At 36.8% G+C, this 20133-nt stretch overlaps 1 protein-coding gene across 1 annotated transcript in view; it reads left to right on the top strand.

Annotated features, from left to right (window-relative positions):
* LOC107094839 (potassium voltage-gated channel subfamily D member 3-like) overlaps positions 1-20133 on the top strand; it is a 133696-nt gene that overhangs the window by 15455 nt on the left and 98108 nt on the right. The window lies entirely within an intron of this gene.

Here is a 20133-nt window from a genome sequence, read left to right as displayed (position 1 = left end):
TTTTTATTGTAAATGTGTCTGTGAGACCTGCAGTAGATTTTTTTCCCCAGTGAAGACAGCAACAGTTTGATAACATTAACCTTATGTATCTATGAAAGGACAAAACTGAGACATTTCCAATTTTTTTTTTTTTTTTATGTATATTACAGTCATTTGGCTTCATCATTGTTGAAATCTAGATAAGAGCGTGAGTGTTTGTTTATGTTGTAGTCATTACTGTAGCAATACCTGTGTGTGATATAATATGCTTATCAGAAGCCAGCTCCTTTTTGATCAGTAAGCCTCGAGGATCAATGTGCAGCTCAGTGTCTCCTTGACAACCACACAAAACCTCTTGGACACGTTGTTGACTCTAGTGCTCAGGTTTTATGTGCATATGGTAGCTGGGTTCAGTATGCCTCCCAATGATGCAACAACTTGACTGTATTTTCTTGTTTTTGCTCTCATTTATAGTCATCTAGTCGTTACTTTCCACGCTCTTTTGTGAGTTTTTACCATTCAATTTATAGAGCATTTATGTTGGAGCCAGAAGCTATGGAGAACACTGATGAATTGGAACGGGTAAGTATAGATTTGTGCATCAGAGAGAAATGTGTGACAGCTGTTGTTAGGGCTATTAATTGAAATGGGTGATGAGAGCATGACTGGATGTGATGTCGCCGACCCATTAACTCAGATTTATGAAAGCAGTTATCTGTTTGTAGCCTTTTTCTTTCAAGGTCAAAATTGGTAGTAACCCGGCTTTACACCCACAGACGATTTTGGAGATTGATTAATGGGGAAGAGATCATTAGTGCAAAATATGCACACACCACGGGGGTTTGGAGTGGGAATGATTTATTATCCTGTTTCTTTGGTACTTCAAAACATGTAAGAAATGTGATGTGAGAACATACATTTTCTTTATGTGTTTTAGTGTAAAAAACAAATTCTCCCTGTAATTTTAGTGTTAGTCAACATAGTTATACTGAATCGCACCATTTTTTCCCCCCCGAAATATTTTTTTTTTATTACTTATTTAATACTTTCCTTTTAAGATAAATGTAAACATTTATCACAATGGCAAAAAAGGGATCACTATGATTTATTTATTTTTTTCTTGGGGTGGGGGGGGATTTATTCCAGGGGTTGATAAATAAAAATACTTCAGGTAACATTTGCATTGACAGCTATGTTAGTCATGAACCATCATATAATAATAATCATTATCATTCTTCTCTCAAGAGTCACTCCAGGTCTGACTTTTAGAGACAGACAAAAGTCAAGTGCATTGACCCAGACTAATTTAGTACTGCTGCATTGCAGACTTCTTCACACATACTATATTATTTTATACAGTATTAATTTAAAGAGTTAGTTAATCTATGAGAGTCTTCCTGCAGTAAAAATGAGGGCTTGTAGGGAAATATAGAGAATAGAATGGTAATGACCATTAGTACCCAATCAGGACCTGATATAAATCCCCAGCTAATGTTCAGGGTGTGAGGTTTTGTTCAACAGTACTAATGTTTAAGGCATTTTTTTAACTGTGAACGTATTTGGCTATTTATTATGTCCTGATATAAGGCTTTATTTTAATATTTTCTTGTAATAAAGACAATTCACACTGCTTTATACTACAGCCAAATTCACAAACTTCAGCACATTTATACTCCTATACACGGATTGGTGGACATTTTTGGGTTAAATGCTGTAACCAGGGGAACATGTGGTTGGGGGAAGCTGGAATTTAATCCACACCTTTTCAAATGCCAAGAATTTACCCCCTACATGTGGGTTTTCCACAATAACTCTATATAGGTGTCAATGTTAAGGTTTAAATCCACTGCTGCCAGTACTGACATAAACCATAGGCTTACCAGAGCTCAAGTGGAAGAGCTTGGTGGCATAAAAGGCGCCTGAGAGAAAAAAAAAGAAAAAAAATTGGCCTGAATTTGTATGATAACCTTTATTTAACAGATACCCGGGAATTTCTTTAGAGGAAAACTTTGTGTTCATGATATCAGATTATGTCAGGGTGACCTGACAGTAAAATATGTGAGAAAGAGAAATATTAGACTTAGCTAGACTGTACTGTATGTTTATGTGGCTGTGTGTTAGTTATTTTGTGGGGACAATTTCTCAGATATGCTATGTTGTGGGGACCAATGACAGGTCTCAATGAGGACAAGTTCTCTTGGGTTGGGTGTTAGGTTAACAACTAAGGTGTGAATTAAGTTTAGGTTAGGTTCAGGGTTAGTTATGTATTTGTAGTGCTTAGACCTAGAGTGAGGGTCTGGGTTAACTCATTCAAATAGACGGGAAATGTAAAGAAGAAGCAAGGCAAATTACCCATATGGATAGTGCTACATGCACGCGTATGTGTGTGTACTTGTTCATATTTCCTAGTTAAGACTTTTGCGTGCGTAACACCCTTTGAAAGTCAGCTCGCTGGCCCTGCTAACAGATCACTAAATGCACTAAATAAATTAAATGCACCTTAGTCAAAAAAATGTTTTTAATAAGTGGTCCTCCTAATTGTCAATCATTCTGATGATATGTTTATGTGAGGCCTTTCTACATGCCCGTACAAAATACTTATTTTCCATGACAATATGATAATTCTGTTAAGGAATAATAGTCACCAGAAACTATTGGGAAAATGATTATATTTTTGTAGATATTTGTGTATAAGACTCATTGATTGGACATTATTTTGCTTATGCTGTCACTGTGCTCTCTGATGCATTGACTCTCCAAGTACATGTTTAGAGCAGTCTAGTAAAGATGTATTGCCAAAATCATTATGCAGATCAATATATGATTGCGCCGTTGCTATCTGATTCCTTGGTGTCTAACTCTTTGAATCATGTGATTACAACAATACAAAAAATGAAACCGAAAAATACCCTGTTGGAAGATTTCCTGTTGGGCGTGTGCAAATTAGCTGATTAACTAATCATGCGTCCTGGATAAATATTGCACTGACACAAGGGTAAATAAAGAGTTTTTATTTAGCTGTGCTCACCACTGACTTACTTTATAAAAATGGACATTTGATGTTACCATTATTGATCAAGTAAAGAACGCCGTTGCACAAATTAATCTGCTCTATACCTGCATCTCTAAAATATTTGGGTAGAAGTGCAAGACTGGGTCTCAGATAGGACTGACTAGTAGAGTGTAAGTCTAATGCAGGTCAAAACGTATTACTTCTGAGCTTCATTGTTTCCGAGTTCTTCAAAAAATCAAAAGATCCGCCTATATACAGCCCCTGCATCAGGACAACCTTGGTGTGAGCTTGCTCTTGGTTCTAATAGTCTTTTTTTTGGGGGGGTTGAAGCTAAAAATGGCCTGTGTATCCTTTGTGTAATGTAAATCTGAGACCCTTTAAAATGATTCGGTAATCCTTAATAAATAAATAAAAACAAATATGAAAAACAATGCAATTGCTTATGTAGTGCAAGCCTGCTGTTATTGTATCTTTGAAGTAGGTCACAGAAGGCAATGGTCAAATCTGCTTTTCCTTAAAACGTAGAACTGATTACTGTAAGCTTTGCTGGTCTAGATGTGCCTGTCTAGTCCCTGGCATTTACTCTACCCACTTTTCATCCGTCTACCTTTTTATCTGTTAAACTTTTTGTTTAATTACATGTGTTGCCGCAGTTTGAGGCAAATAAAATTGTAAAGGATAATCTACCAAGAGGGTCACTCTTTATGCTATTACATTTATATAAAATTGCTTCCTAAACCTTTTTTTATCATCAGCCTTCAAACATTACAGTACCTTCTTTCTCATAAAACATAATCCTGGCCTACCAACCCGGAGTGAATGGAGTGTGGCTTGAAGCAAGAATGCTGTATGTGATTCAGACAGTTTATCAAAGAAACGTACCCCCCACCAAACCTGTCTTCTAGTGTAAGTCGCATTTTATTGCCTCCGTCTATGATCACTACAACTCTTGTGTCATGTCCATCTCATTTACCAGCAGGCTCTTAGTGGGGTGCTGTAAAATGAGCTGGTGATTACCAGTTTCCAGTGTATAGTGGTATTCTTCAGTTAATGGCTCCTGCCCTTAGCAAATCCCCAGAACAAGCATCAAACCATTTTCTGTAATGTTTATATTTTAGTTTGTAACCGTCTTCTAATCTCTAGCTCTTGCTGCTCATAGTGATTTCAGCTGATTTCGTTTCTATTTGACATAATAATGTCTGAAACCAGTTCAAATATTTTTGTTGTTCATTTTGCTCCATGGGGTTTTAATATTTGAACAGAGAGAACAAGTTCAAGTCAACATCGCTTAATAGAAGTGAAATAGTACTTGTAAAAACTTTACGTTTTTTGTCTCCTATGTAAGTGATCAACATAACTAGTATAACAATAACAGTTTCCCCTCCATAGGATAATATTTCCAAATCTAACATGTTATATGTCTGAGGTTAAAAGCTCAAAAGCTCTTCTTCATGCCATAAACTGAAATTATTTTGGTGCGTTCACACCAAACACGTTTTAGAGGTCGAAAAGGTTTAAACTTGGACGCTGGATACATGCTGGTCAAGATGCTTTGACGCTAATGCTCTGGATGCTCTTTGCTCTGGTTGTTTATCTGCAGCTTGGCTTTATTTATTTTGAGGCATTGGAAAAAATAGGCTTAATATGTTTGTAAGCAAGAATGTCCATCTCAAAACAACATTATGCAGCCAGTTCATCAGGATTATGTTTCTACTAAAATATGCAGTTATTGTTTGGAGCAGCAGGCCTCTGCACACCAGCGAGTGACAGCGCTGGGACTCCCTAGTCAGAGCTCTCTGAAGCCACAAGGGATTTTCCACTGACGTTTGGAGAGGCTGACAGAGTTTTTGGTAGAAAATAGTACCAGAATATGCAATCATATGTTTTCCATTGGCAGGTTTAAAAGTTATTGTTAATTTAGGTATTTATAAATTGATAAACCAGACTAAATGTGAGATTAAGTATGTAATTTAGTCGGTCCCCGATGAATGAGACATCGGAAGATTGTTGACGAGAACAACCCGTTGTCTTTCAAACCATGTCTTTGCCTATTGGCCAATGCTCTGAAAAATGAGGCCAACTGATTGTGACGTAGTTAGCGCGACAGAAAGCTGATGGGTGAGTGTAAACAAACAGCCTGTCGGTAAAACGGCGAATACGTCCTTCTTAAAGATGAATGAGCGTCGAGCCTCTTCCTGCTCACGTTTCAACGAAAACCCAAAGTGTAATCCTTCCAAAACTGATTCCAAAGCTGAGTCAAACGAAAACTGTCCAATAGTTGTTGCCATCTTCCTTGTTGAGCTCCCCAGCGTCACGCATCTTTGTCGTCACGCCCTCAAAACCCCGGCCGCTTTGCATCGAAAGTTCAAAACATATCTCTGCGTTGTGATTGGCCTGCCAGTTCTAGAGCCTGGGGCATTGATTGAGGCTGGACCCACTTGCATGCAAAAATAATTTTGGCCGCTGGAGGGTGGGGCTAGTTTACTAGGCTGCTGTTTTGCCAGAGTTCATGAAAAATAAATTGTGGAGTAATAATGATCAGAGCTCGCTCTCTGTTTTTGTAAATAACAATCAATTCTTCCTGCCTCAATCTGCAAATGTTCAGATTTCTGAACTTCAGCATCTGACACTCCAATGCTGGTCCGCCAGGATGCTGACGCCCAGGTGCGTTAATGTGATGGACTTTTTATAGCATTTCTAAGCTTCATTGGTAACTTTAGTCATGGTCATTAAATTTGTTTAGAATATAATATCTTTTCCATGAAATGCAAGTTTTTTTATAAGCCTCAGAATAGGAAATGAATAAGCTTTTTTCATTTAATTACCTGCAGAAATACTCATGTTTCCACAGCTGTGTCTTGTTTTTAGCACTAATTGATAATTCTTTGCCCCCGGCAAATGCTAGACATAGCCAGCTATTCATGTTCTTTATGTCAATAATATATTAGAGCAATTAAATGGGTCCACACTGCCCTAGATCTCTGATTTTAGTGATATGCAAACTGAGTTGTTCCTAAAACAATGTTTTTTTTTTCTCTGATGTTGTGCAAAAGTGGAACAAATGCTAACTACCCCTTTTTTAACATAACACTGATTGCATAAATAATGCCTGAAACACAACGAAAGTTAAATAATGTCTTACTAGAGCATTGTTGTTGTCATTTTGTTGGAGTGGCCCTTGATTTTGCTTGCTTTGAGCAAACACTGAAATGTAAACAATCATGGATTATGCCCTATTGTGTCCACTGGGCAGACATGCTCATTACTGTCTGTATAATAGAGGCTGAGGGTAATGTGAGTGATACTTATCTGTATATGTAGGCCATGTTAGAGAAAGAAATTGCTGCTCATTAATCACAAACTATTTCTACATGAGACTGGGTCATTTTAGGAGGTTTGTAGATGGATTTTTAACAGTTTGACATTGTGCCATTTTTTTATGTGCTGTCACTCACCTGCAGTCTATGCATTTGTTTTCACTTGCACGCTCTCCATGGTGCTGTTTGTGTTTTACTGTGCGTTCTCCAATTCATAAACTGTACTCTGGGCTTATTATGCAAGGTGACAAAAGCAATTGTTCTGCTACACTAAATCTGTGCAGATTAGTCTTTGTCTCAGTAGTTCTTCCCCATGATTTGGTGAACGTATGTTCCTTCTACTCCTTCTAGAGGGTGATTTAGGTCAGTTAAGTAAAAGTGAAGTGTTGGCTTGATTGAATGCTTAATGTTGTGGTTTGACCCCAGGTGTGTATTGTCATTCTTATATCAGAACATGGATGCAGGACATGACCTTGGCAAAGCTAGGAATCAACTCTTCACTTTATCCAGATGTCTTTGGGGGATTACCCATGCTGCGGGATTAAACCTGCTATGTGCCATCTGAAAACACCAGGCGCTGGGAAGAGCAGAAAAGTCAAGTAATGGACTAAAACCATTAACAGATTTCAGTAAGCCCTTTAAAGGTTGACTGGTAGTAATATTAATTCAATTTCTGAACCCCCACACCCCCACCCATTTTATACATTACCCATCTTATACCTCTATGCTTAGGGAGTAGCAAGGCCAAGGTCCACTGCAGCTCAATAAAAGGATTTTCAACAGCTTCCCGTCACATGAGACAATCTGCATTATGTTTTAATCTTATTAGCACTGAATTAACACTGCATCAATAACTTGTTTAAAACTGAAGCCAGAAGTCCTCATGCAGTGTCATTACTGGGGTTATTCTTAATAAAGACAAATATTTTATGAAATGCAGAAATAAATTAGGTTTTAGGGGGATTCTTCTGTAACTCTAATACAAAATAAGAAATACATCCCTAAAATGTTGTATGTGGATGTAGGGGTGGGCGATATATCGAATGTACTCAATGTATCTCGAGTTACCCCACGCACAATAGTTAACATGAGTCTATTGCAACCATCGAGTGCAAATTCACATGACGACATTAAGCCATCTGCATCAATTTCGGTGAGAGATTTATTTTGTCACACAGTTTGAATGCATAATAAACCCCTCCTCCAAGCAGGATTATTTTCTACAGCAGCAAGTAAAGTATGGCGACAGCCATCGTTTTAGCTAAGCAATGTATGGTAGTGGTTTGTATTTCACACCAAGGGCGTCTGACAAAACGGTAATTTGTAAGACATGCCACAAAACCATTGCTGCAAAAGATAGCAGTACAATAACTTTATTCTACCGATGTAAAAGTCATCCGCTGTTCCAAACGAAGCATGTTGTAAACTCCACATGTAAGCGTCTCACATTGGTCGCACATCAGTTAAACGTTAAATAAATCCGCTGTGAAGCCGATGACATAGGCCTCGTATGTGAATGTACAGTTAACAAATCAATTTTGCTCTGCTAAAAATATTTATGGTGTATAGTTAAGAAAAACAGATATTGGTTATTTGTTTTTTCCGGAATTAGGTTCACGACTGTTAGTCTTGACTGACAGTCGTGAAACTAATTCATCAGGCAGTCTTAAATGCCTGATGCAATAAGAGTCTTCAAAAGTATCACACACTCAGAACCTCAGTGTGTTTTGATAATCTGTTCACTTTGTTGAGTCATGTATTCAGTCCTCATCATTTCTTATCATTAGAGGTGCAACTAATGATTATTTTGCAGGATGACTAATTTCGCTATACTTCTCCATAATTAGTAAAGGATTTTTTTATCCTTGTTTCCGTGGGTGTACCTTCTGTTCACAGAAAAGGTTTGTGGTTTACTACACCATCACAAATCTGCCCACATGCAAATTTCATCTTCATGCTTTTATATTATACATTTCCTAACCAAATTGAAGTTACTTACTGAGTATGAATTTGAAAAAACTTGCACAGTCCTTTGGAAATGTAATTCATTTATGCATTCAGGTTAAAATATAATCTAAATGGGATTAATATATTAGCTATGGAAGCACAAAGCTGAAAGCATAAAATGCAAGGTGGTAAACCACATTATAAGGAGGACACATTACTGTCCTAAAAAAAAGACTTTTCATGTTATTAGTTACAACTTCAAGTTGTGTTATTAAAAATTACATATTTATCAAGATATAAAACTGGAATTTTTTTTATCGAATAAAACTAATTACAGACGTTGTTCTCATTGAAATCCAACATTTGTTAACAGTACTTCATGAAAAAACTGCATAGATCTAATTTTACCAAAACAACAGTAATCAGACTATGCATTATATATATATGCTGAGGTAAAACAGAGCAGATCTTCTCTGTGCTTTCTTTCCTCTGACTGCTTGCAGGGCTTTGAGGATAAGGCAGCTGCCTGTGCCTTTTAGACAGAGCAGAAGAGAAGTTGAGAGAGATTCACGGCAGCTCTGCGTGCCAGTTACCTCTCAGTTCAACTCTATGCAACATGATGTGGCTTCACCTGGCTTTTGCACCTGATTGCAGCAATTATAGTCAATCAGAGTGGTTCTACTGGATGCATCCAGTGGAACTAGAGGGGTTTGAACTGACTTTTTCAGAAAAAGAAGGTGAGGTCATTAGGTGAGATTGAGCACAAAAGACACTGGTAGTATTAGCAAAATAGATTCTGTACTGGTTTATTGTTCTCTTTAAAGCATCAAGTACTCTACTGTATAGCCCAATTTTTGCAATCATGATGTGAACTAGTCCAAAAATTCTTCCTCCAATTACAAAATAAAAATGACACCACAATAAAAAATGTTTCACAAGTTTCAATTTAAACATGTATTAAGAAACCAAACAGAACATTAACAATGGATTGCACTAAAGAATCAGTATACATATATCAGCAAAGAAATAACTTTGATATGGAAAGTATGATCTGGACGATGTTTCTATCTATATCTAGTTTTAACTAAAACACATTATTGTTCAATCATTATACTTTTCATGCTTTTAATATATTTTGTTATTGCAATGTAGTATTATCTCTAAACTAACATGACCATTTTTTATAATGTGATAAATGTGTGTCTTATAATGAAAGGTTAATCAAATATTAGAAATTACTTTCTAATAAAATTATAGTACTAACATGAAAAGATTAACCCTTTTTCAGACATGTTAGATTCTGAAAAGTTTTTCCACTATTATAACATATAGCTTTGTTTTTTACCTGGATGGCAACTCTAACCTCCATTAGATTTGTGTTCCTATAAAAAACATCCATATGTTATCCAAGAGATATGCCTTGGTCATTTTTTAAAAGGATGTCATGTATTACATTTACCAGCAAAGTAATCTAATTTAAGATGTATAAAGATCATGCAGTGAAGTTTTATTTTAGTGAATCCATTTAAAGGATTTTTGCTTTATAAGTCAATGTGCTGACATTATTACTCCAAAACATTTGCATTGTTTGTCTTCATCTCTTTCTATTTAGAAAAGAATGCATTTGCTGTGAAAATGAGTAATAAAGCACAAGCAAGTATTGTCTTGTAATGTAGTGCTCCACAGTCCATGAAATGCTTTCCTATATTTCACTCATTTCTTGTTCTTCCTCTCTCTCTCTTTATTTTGCTCCTAAAGTCACTGCTTTAATCCCGCAGTGCTGCAGTGCACAGGCATATTTTAAAACTACCCTTAATTACCATTAATTTATCACAGTTTGTGCTTCATATATAATTGGGCATGTAAATATGCACTCTATGTGGGGAATCTCATTTTCTAAGCATGCAGGTGAGGGAAGGAAAAAAAGTTGTATCTTTTTTATTATTTATATTGCAAAATTAGTTGGAGGGATATGATGATGCATAAGTATAAATATAACTACTACACTGATATAATTGTTTATCTCAATAAACACAATACACAAATATGAAGAAATAACTGGTGTACACCCTAACTGTTACTGAGTTTTCACAGTTCAGGAAGCTTTTTTTTTTTTTTCAATAAAAGCAGAACTCTTTCTTTAGTTAAACAAATATTCTATCTCAACAGTATGAATAGTCTATATTTCTATTAATAGACTAATATTTATTGAATGAGAAGAAAGATGTAAAGTTAGTATCACAGCTTTAACCTTTTTTCAGTGTGTTTGTTTCATTATTTTTCATTATGTTGGTCAATTTTGAGTTTGCAAACACAATCAGCAGTAGAGGCTCTGCTGGTCCAAAATGTGCTGCCACACGAATAAAAAAGTTATGGACTTCTTAATCGATCCCTGTTAGGGAAATACATTTTATGTCTGTCAAACAAATTATTATATCCGAATAAACATATTGTCACATTATTCAATCAAATGCTTGATGATGATGTTTGGGATCACGACCTCGCCTTTGAAATGTTCTTGTGTGATATCTATTAGATTATAGTTAAATTCTAGAATTTATTTAAAACAATAGTTGGTACTGTTGAGCATCACAGTTGTAACAATGGATAACAACTGATCTGGTGAACAAGCCTTTTTGGTAACATTTTAAAGTCCAGAGCAGTATTTGTGTTTGTGGGGCTGTTGATTTCTAGATGTCATAGAGCATTGGTTTCTAACGTCAGCCCTTGGGACCCACTGTCATGCATGTGTTAGATGTGTCTCTGTTCCAGCTCACCTGCATCAAATGGTTGCTATCTCTCCTCAGCAGACACCATGGCTAGCTAATCACCCATTTATTTAGTCAGGTGTGTGGAGACAGGGAAATACCTAAAGCATGCAGGACAGAGAGACCTAAGGCCCAAGTTAAAAAAAAAACACTGTCATTGAGTGATCGTGAGTCAATCATAATCATACATTTTTGTTTTTAAGATGTTTTGACTCATTTCTTATCAATGACTTCTCTACTAAATAATTGACTGAAGGAAGGTTTTCTCTCCAATGTGCTGCATGCATGTTCATTATGAGGGATTGCTGCAAGGTCAACAACATAATCTCCACAGTCGTTACACGCTTATCTAGGAGGAGTGATATTTACAAAGTCATTGACTCGATACAATCTTGTGGGTATCATCAGATAAAATACTTTGTAACCATGCCAGTATAATTTGATTAAATTGATTCTGAAACTGTAATGGCTTAGAACAGAGGACCCAGACTTCAGGCAAGACAGACAGTGGAATAACTTCAATGGTCTATTGAAACAAGTGGAACAGATCTGCCATGGCGGTGGCTGAAGCAGCTAGGGCGTCTGAGGCTGGAACGTCTGGTTTGACAGTTCAGCCGGTCAGCTGGCAAGACGCAGTGGACGTTACCAGAAAGTTCCAAATGCAGAAGCCTTGAAGGCTGCAGAGCTGACAGGAGTTCAGATCTGAGCTGTCGAAGGAAGGCAGGATAATCTACAGGGCGAAGTCAAGAGGCAGATCCTGGTTCAGTCCACAGAAGAATCCAACAGGTGTCCAAAAACAGGCAAGGCACACAGATCGGACAGGAGCAGATCAGAATCAGGCAATCAGAACACAATAGAGGCTTAAGGCTCAAGGATAATGTGGCACTGATGGCTGGGAACAAGGAGTTTATATAACAGCAGGAGCAGGTGGATCAGATGAGCAGTGATGGGGAACAGGGCAGAGCTAGACAGGTGGATTACATGAGTAATCAAGCCAGCAATCAGCACCAAAATCATGACAGAAATTAACCCTGAGATGACATGTTTTGAACTGATGCTATGTAATTAAAAAAGACTACATGTTATCAGAACTATAGTAATCCCACTTAAAATAGGGTTGAAAGTGGTTTCCTTTTTCTAAAAAAAAAAACTCTTTAAACTCATTGTTCTCTTCTAAGACATTTTACCCACACAAAACCTTACAAGATATATTATTATACACACCAGTCATGAGCGATCACAGATTATATTGCTAACTATAGTCATGCACTGCGCCAGTAGGTGGTGACATGTTCACATGAAGCTCCATGAAATGTATGGTTTGTTGAAGTAATTTGCCCAAACAGTTCAATGCCTCATGAGACTTCATCTCATCATCACTAATTTTACCCCAGCTATGAGATTTCCAAAAGACTGCCAACATTTCAAAGTTCAGCATGTTCAGACAGAGATAGGAACTTCAAGGATTTCAGCCTTTCTGCTATAGCTGTTTACTCACTCGCACTCTGAATGATAAACAGACAAGTCTAAACAAGGAGAAAATACGTGTTCACATCCCAATGCTACCTCAAATCTCTGTTTTAAACACATCCCTTCTTAAATAGCTAACAGTGAGTGTTTGAAATTCACTAAATGTTCAAAATCAAGCAAATGTAATTCTTACTGTCATGTAATCAGTCCCAGAAAACCAAACTGAAACTGAGACCAATTCTGTCTTTAGCTGATTTCTTTTATGGATCTCCGAAGGGAATGATTTAAAAATAGCTGAACCACAAACATCCAATTAAGATTCACTATTCAAAGCCAGTTGGATTTTGTCACTTCCACCTGCCTAATGGAGGGCTGGTTTAATAATTGTAGTAATGTTAGCCAGTCTAATATAGATGTAGATCAGGCCATGTGCTCTGAAGCATTATAAATGTTTCATAGCCAGGTGGGCCAGGTCAGCAGCAGGTGGTTAAAAGGTGGATAACATATTTGCATTTGTTCCATCAAACTAAGCATGGCATGGCCAAGCAAAGCTCTAGTCACATTAACCTCTGCGTTTTCATTAATTCCACATAATTCATACAAGATTTGACTAAGTGGATTTCAACTTGCTAAGAGAAAAAAAGACAGAGTGTATGGTTTGATTAATGTAACAAAAAAAAAAAACCCAACAGTATAGTGTTTTTCTATGATGGTAATACTGCAGCTTTCTCATAAGGGACCTGTCACTTTTGGACAAATATAGATGAAGCCAGGTCTGCCTTCACTAACAGAGGCTACATTCCAGTTTTTAACTGCATTCAAAAATAGAACTTTTTTTTTTATTTTTGTTCATGATCAGTGGCTAGGCTTATCTTTTTAGCCTATTTGTCCATCATTTTTATTAAGGGTGTTCAAAAACAAATAGTTTTATTGATGAGCTCAGTCAAAATGTTTCCGCTGGCTCTCAAGTCATATGAAAGTAATACTCTGAGGCAATGAACCAAGAGATGGTTAGGGAGCAAATGGAGGTTTTTAGGGAGGACAGCACAGAGATAGAGAAGTATCTCTGTGTGTTCCTCCGTTCCCTGTAGAGCAGCTCTTAGTCGTAAACTTGGCCTGCGCCCCGTCCTCCAGCAGCGAGGTCACTGATGTGTGCTCTGTACAGAAGGCATGCTGAGAAATGGTAACAGATTTAAGCCAGGCCCCACAGACAAGCAAACCGATGCCAAAAACCGGGCCAAATGTTTTTAGACATTCACAGATGGCTGATATTGAGAGTTTGCAGTTCCAAAGTGTGCATTTTGTGTGTGTATATATATATATATATATATATCCTTGTCTGTGTTTGTCTGTGCTGTTTACAGAGATTTGCATGTGTGCATGTGGATGCAGTGAGAAATACAGCTCAATGACTCCTGCAGATTCCAAAGAAATTAAGGTTGTTTAGACTTTGTAAATAAAAAAAAATTTAAAAAGAGACTCCAGGGTGAGAAAGGATGCAATGCCCTAATTAACTAAAAGGTTTGCACATAGATGAACACAATTTTTTTGTTTTACAGTGCTGTGAAATTACAATTCTCACCTGTCAGGAAGTTAATCATAAACAGTTTTTCTTAAGTTCAATAAAAACTAATCTATCTCCTCTATGTACTATTTGTTCTATTGTTAATGTACAGTCTGTGCTGTGAAAAATAATTGTTAAAATTAAATCTGTCATGAGCTGCATGGCGGAGCAGTGGGTAGCCCTCTTGTCTTGCAGCAAGAAGGTTCTGGGTTCAATTTCTGGCCTGGGTTCTTTACGAATGGAGTTTGCATGTTCTCTTCATGCATATGTTGGTTCTTTCTGGGTACTCCAGCTTCCTCCCACAGTTCAAAAACATGACTGTTAGGTTAATTGACTTCTCCAATAGGTGAAAGTGTGTGTTTGCATGATTGTGTGTCTCTGTGTTGCCCTGCAACAGACTGGTGACCTCTCTTGTACATAGACTACCAGAGATAGACACTGGCCCCACAGCGACCTTGACAGGACTAAGTGGGAAAAAGAGGATGGATGAAGGTTTTATTCTAGAATGTGTATTTGATTGATCTTAAAGGGAAACTAAATGCAGTAGTAACTCATCTTCCTTTCTTCAGCAAGTTGTTTTAGGTGTTGGTACGTAGCTGTGGCAGAAAGGATCTTCTGTAGTGGCCTGTCTGTCATCAGATATAGAGAAGCCTTTGACTAATGACACTCTCTTGTTGTTCACCATCTTCTGAAGAGGATGCTCACAGTTGCCCATGATGTTCTTTACTTTATGAAGCATTCTTCTTTGTTAAATCGTGTCCAGAGCTTTCTTAAGTCATTTACCCTGATGCTGTTACCCCTGCAGATGAGAGTAGGAGAGATCATATATTTCCATAAAAGTAAAAAAAAAAAAAAAGAGAATCTTTATCAGTAAGAGATCATATATATAGAAATATGGAATATTTGCAGCATCTTAATGCAAATAAAGACCTGAGATTCCTTAAGAAGTACAGTCTGCTCTGTCCTTTCTTGTAGACAACTTTACAGCTGCTTCTCAATGCAAGTTTGTTATATATGTATTTCATATAAAATGTAAATGTTAAGACATATTTATATAATAATCTAAACATAAATATGCCTTATGGTAAATATTTAAGCTATTATTTAAAGGAAATATATGTCTTTAATCTAAATGTTAAATCTAAATTATATATGTATTTTTGTTTTATTTGGCTTGGAGTCACAGCAAGGTTGATAGGATACCCATATAATCTAACAAGTGGCTTTCAAGCCTCCATTGCTGCCTTATAAATAAAGATGCATCACAGTGTGAGAAGCACACTGAACATTCTATTGTAATTTGGCCACAGTAGATTAGAATTTTTTCATGTGCCATCCCTCATTCCAGTGCTCCATCCTAGAGCTTATTTAATATCTTTGGATGATTTTTGAGAAATGGTTTAAATCCCCTCCTGTTGGGCTATGTTGTTATTGCTTCACGTTATATTTGTTGATTGATCACTTTCTCCCTGTGTCAGTTGGAGCTTTTTAAGTTCCGTGAGCTCTCTGTCTATTCCCAATCACTTAGGGAATAACCACTTTCTCAGTGACATTATGAATATTATCCTGATCTGTTTTCATCACATACTCAATTCAATTTCAGCTTGTTCAATTCTTTCGGTTTTATAGAGGCTTTCAGCACCTTTTGCCTTCTGGCAGGGAAAGCAATATTGAAGCCAGTGGTTATCTTCAGTCACCCTTTTTGAAAAATGGACTGGAATGTGATGTATTAGTGAGGCTGATTTTTATCTACAAAGAAAAGCAATTTTTTTTGGTACGACTCTACGGTGCAATTTTATGGATACGGTTCAAATGTGAAGGCAGACAGAATCCTTTTATAATGGTCTGTTTAAGTCTGTCTTACTCTGGTTTGAACACCTATTGGCATACATCACACATGAGGGCTAAAAATAGAAACCATCCACACTGCCATCATCAGCTCCACCTTCGCCTCTCCTCTCTGCCTATTATCTTCTATTCCTTAACACATCCCTCTCCTTCTGTTTCATCCCAGAGCCTTTATATTCACACACATCTCTCGGAGGGAGCAGCATATAAAGCCGACCCACGCCTGTGTCACCAGCTTTAATCAGACTTTAGGAATAGTAAAAAACAAACAAACAGGGAAACTGCTCAAGCAAAGGTCATAGCCACATTGTTTCATTAAAGCAATATGTTTTTCTAAAAATACTTCTACAGAGCACCTAGATAGTGCATAATAAATGCATATTAATGGAACAGACATTTGTGTTTTATATAATGAACAATATTTGAGGGACTATAACAAAAGTAGACCTTCTCAGTGTTCAAACAACTCCAAAAGGGAAAAATAGCTCACCTTGATCCCATTTTACAATCTTTTAAACCAACATTGCTTTAGACTTTTATTTGCATAGAAATGTATCACTTCTGAGATCATGGAACATTTTGGTGTGTGACTGTGACCTTTTTTGAACAGAGCATTTTAAGTGTATCTAAGCAGAGTAACAATCTGCACCAAGAGTAATGCAGCGTGAAAGACACAAATATTAGTCGCAGTGAATGGTACTTTATTGATTTTAGCAGTGCTTCCTCCTCCATCAGATCAAACTCTTTCTCATTTTGTGCAGCAGAACATGTTTATGTGCAGTGACTCACTATATGTGTGACCAGTTTTCCATCAAACACCTGTTGTGGTTTTATTTTTACAGTGGGACTGTAGTGCAATTGGATCATCCTCCACATGGTGAGACCTTTCAGGGGGAAATTGCTGCTGTTACCTGGAAAAACTCTGGGGGAAAAAATCAGTTTTAACATATTTTTTAGGTTTTGGTTTATGTGCGACATTGACTTCTTGACCCCATTAATTCTGAGCTTTCTGTTCATTTTTTAATCTTTTATTTTTTATATATTTTCCCCAAGTCTCCAGTCCATTTTTATAGAGATGTGCATGCACATTTTTCGCGTGTGAATGCCTCCCTACCGGCTTCTCTTTGGTAATGATTGCACTGTCCGTTTCCCTCTGAGGCTTTCCCCGGATGACAAATTCCTACATCCTTTTTCAGCCTCCTCTTTTCCACAAAATCAATAGTGTCTAACTTTTTCCCTGCATATGTAAGAGAATGGAACTGCAGCTTTTTATTCAGTTATTTTATATAACTTTGAATAGTTTCTAGTTATTTTGTATGTATACATTGATTTCTGAGCAATTAATTTTTTCATAGGGTCAACACAAGAAAGACTCATAAGTCTTTCTGATGATAACCACCCTTTTATAACTCATAAGAGTTATAAAAGCTGCTTAAATTATACCACACTAAAATCATATTACCAGGTTGCTATGTGAATATTTGTGGAAATAGTAATGAGAGTGTGATGTAAATGCTTACATTGTACTGAAAGGTATAGGCAGATTATGGGTGCTTTGGCTCTCATGAGTCAGTGAAAGCGCTAGACAAGCATGGACATACTGTTGACATTCACATAAAGGGCTAATGACAGCGTGACACACTCATCTATCATCTTTCTGTCTCTGATTTTTACTGTACCGCCACCATCTGTTACTCATCAGCTCAGAGGATTGAAGCAATACACATACAGTGTAATTGGCAATTTTGTGCAGTAACGCAAAACACCAAGTAGGGCCTCAAAAATGTCAAGCATGTTTTTCTTCACCTGAATGATAGATCAGATATTTGCTTTGCTTTTTTGTTTTTCCAGATACACATAGAGAATGTTTATTATTGTGTTTAAATAAGGACTGCTCTTTTAATATGCTCTTACCATGTAACATTAGGGGGAAAAAATCTACTTAAACTGTTTAGATATTGTTGACTGACTTGTAAGGAGTAGGAGAAAAGTAGTAGACAAACAGACAAACCTACAGTGGAAAAGCAGCTGTTAGCCAGAATTGTCTGATTTTCAGCTTGATCTGAAAAAATAGCAAAATCCAAATTTTTTCTATCAGTGAGTACACTGTATGGAAACAGTCACAAAAAGGAGTGTTGGTTGTTGATGACCCATGCAGGTAACAGGGAGGCATAGACAAAGCAGAGTGAGAGATGTTTTTTCTAATAAAAAAGTAATGTCGTTTAAGTAATTTAGTTTAGCTTAATTTAGTGCAAAGAACATAAAGATCACCTGGAGATCATGAAACAAAGCAGGAATGTGGAGGGAAGATGATAGATGGTAGGCTTATCTAACAGGTTAACCAGCAGTGTTAAAGTAACCAAAACGGAGTATATGCTAATGAGTAGAGCAGAAAACAACGGGCTTCAAATAGCAGAATAGAAGCAGAGATGATAGGAATTAAAGAGATTAATCAGAAGAACAGGAACTAAAGACAGACTGGGCAGAAAGCAGGTAGTGCAGGTAGCAGTCAGCAGGAATGGGCAGATGGTAAAAAAATTAACCAGGGAGCTTATGCTTAAGAATCAAAGACAATTCTAATTGCTTAAAGCGTGACTACCTAAAAATAATGACATAAAAGGATGCGTTTCGCACAATGCTTTTTAAAATGGATGCTGTTATAAAGTAAAAAAGAATCAAAGTTAGCTATGTTGTGTTTAAAAATTAACATAGACAAAGCAAAACGGGTTTGATAACCTACTAGAAAGGAAAATATATATGTGAGTTGTTCAACGTGTTTTAGTCCGGTTGTAACAGAGCCACATATTAGACAGCAGGTTAAGGAATAAATAAAGCCAAGGAAAGGAGAAATGGACTGAACTTAAAGCCCTCACTGAATGCAAATATAGTTTTGGGAGTGTGTGTACATCTGTTTTTGTGTGTTTTGTTTTCTGTGTGGGTGTGATATGCTGCCATTTTCTTACCATTAAAACCATCCCCTGCTAATGTCAGGAATAATTAAATTTACAACAACAATATTAAAAGAGACTTTCAGATAAAGGGCTAAACCGACTGGCTCAGTATGAGCTATAATTTCCTAATGTGGTAATACAGATTGATTACGACAAATGTTTATTAATTTTCCACTGGTTTGAAAAAGTGAAAGCAACACTGATCCCAGCGGTTTGCAGTTTCCCACAGTAATTTTCCCATGACATAATGTTTAAAACTAAATCAGTTGAAATAAGTGATGATTTACCACTCACATATTTCTGTTATTTTGGCAGTGGAAACTTGCCAGAACAATTAGATGTTTCCAAACTTTTTCAGACAGTGCTGTTTTCAATCAGTGTTGCTCCTACTACATACCAGCTGGATTTATTAACAGATGCATCAGAGCATTAGGCTGCATTCACACAGCAGCATGAAGTGACCCAAATCCATTTTTTTTTGTCCATACGCGACCTGTATCTGATCCTTTCATGACAGTCTGAACAACACAGACCCGATTTTTTCCAATGCGACCCAGGCCACTTACCGGTAGTTATGTGGTCGTGAACCCTACAGTATACGTATCTAATCTTTTCAAATGAAACCTGTATCTGAACAGACAGATTGCATTTTTATATAGTACAATTTTTACTTGTTTAAACAGCACAGTACATGTTTCGTACTTGTGATTACTGGTTGTTGTACATATATGTAAAAGTTATCCAAATATGTATCTGCAGGTGGTTTTTTAAACTTTTAATACAAGGGATGTGTTCCCAAACAGCCATCTTTTTCCTGACATTGCCCCTCATGCATATTCTCTTACATTTGGCAATTAAACATTAAACCACCTGTGGCTTTTAGTCAGGTGCAGCTAATGTGTGAAGAAAACAGGATTTTCCCCTAATTTTAGCAAATGAGTCCAATATTCAGGTGCACCTTGTAGTCCAGAAAATACGGTACTCCTCGGTAAAATAGTCGTTATCATGAGTTTAAAAATATTATCTTATGGATGTGTTATTTTAAGTGCAAGAACTATCCTGAACAGACAATATTGTCACTGTTCCATTTAAGAGACATCTGTGAGGTTTCACCTCTTAAGATGATGAAGAGCAGCTTCCAAAAGGCAATGGCTATGTACCCATTACCACAATTCATAAGGGAATTTCTACACTATCTTTAACACAAAGATTGGCGCTGTGAAATATTTTTAGTATGATTTAAATTGTGTGTGTGTGTTTTTTTTTTTTTTTTTTT

This window comes from Cyprinodon variegatus, unplaced genomic scaffold (genome assembly GCF_000732505.1).
Source record: "Cyprinodon variegatus isolate N-32 unplaced genomic scaffold, C_variegatus-1.0 Scaffold509, whole genome shotgun sequence".
NCBI lineage: Eukaryota > Metazoa > Chordata > Actinopteri > Cyprinodontiformes > Cyprinodontidae > Cyprinodon > Cyprinodon variegatus.
Note: the sequence above shows the minus strand (reverse complement) of the source record. Positions and strands in the feature narration are given on the sequence as shown.